The sequence below is a fragment of the Brassica oleracea genome, chromosome C6 (genome assembly GCF_000695525.1).
Source record: "Brassica oleracea var. oleracea cultivar TO1000 chromosome C6, BOL, whole genome shotgun sequence".
In the NCBI taxonomy this organism is placed as follows: domain Eukaryota; kingdom Viridiplantae; phylum Streptophyta; class Magnoliopsida; order Brassicales; family Brassicaceae; genus Brassica; species Brassica oleracea.
In genome coordinates this window covers 20,014,426-20,015,054 of record NC_027753.1, presented here as the reverse complement: position 1 = coordinate 20,015,054, position 629 = coordinate 20,014,426, and positions in this window count along the sequence as shown.

Genomic DNA, 629 nt, shown 5'->3' with positions numbered 1-629 from the left:
ACTACAATACATTTGTATCCGGTTGATCTTTTGTCTCTACTAGCCCGTGATCAAGAAGAAGGGCCAGACGCCTTTTAGTCTTAAAAGCCGGACGCGTTTAGTAGAAGAGCCAGACGTTCTTTGCTGAAGAGCCGGACGCCCTTTGATGGACAGAGTCGGACATCTTTAGTTTGAAGGGCCGGGGCCGGATGCTTATACGTTCTGTATCAGTCTACTAACCTCTTTTAGGTTTAGTATAATCACAAGGAATTTCAAATATATGGACTGTATTGGATTATCTTTTATACAACTCCAAGATCAATGATCATGCGTGATCAATTTCTTTTACATACTATATGCAGCTGCTTTATGTTTCAGTCCATGAATCAGCTTAGGAATGAAGCTGTTCTTTCATCTTATCCAGTGATCCATATGCTGCTTACTACATCATTTGTATCTATTCTCTTTCTTATGACCATACCATTGTCAATTTCGAAAATCTGTAGCAGCATCCACCACATAGGAGTTTATCTCCTTATAATTTGTTCCTTTGATCTTTGTGAGTACCTTGTGTAACAAGCTATAATCTAATGCTGTTAAGTAGGAAGACATGAACACTCTTAGACCTCGTGATCATGTGCCTTCTCTCA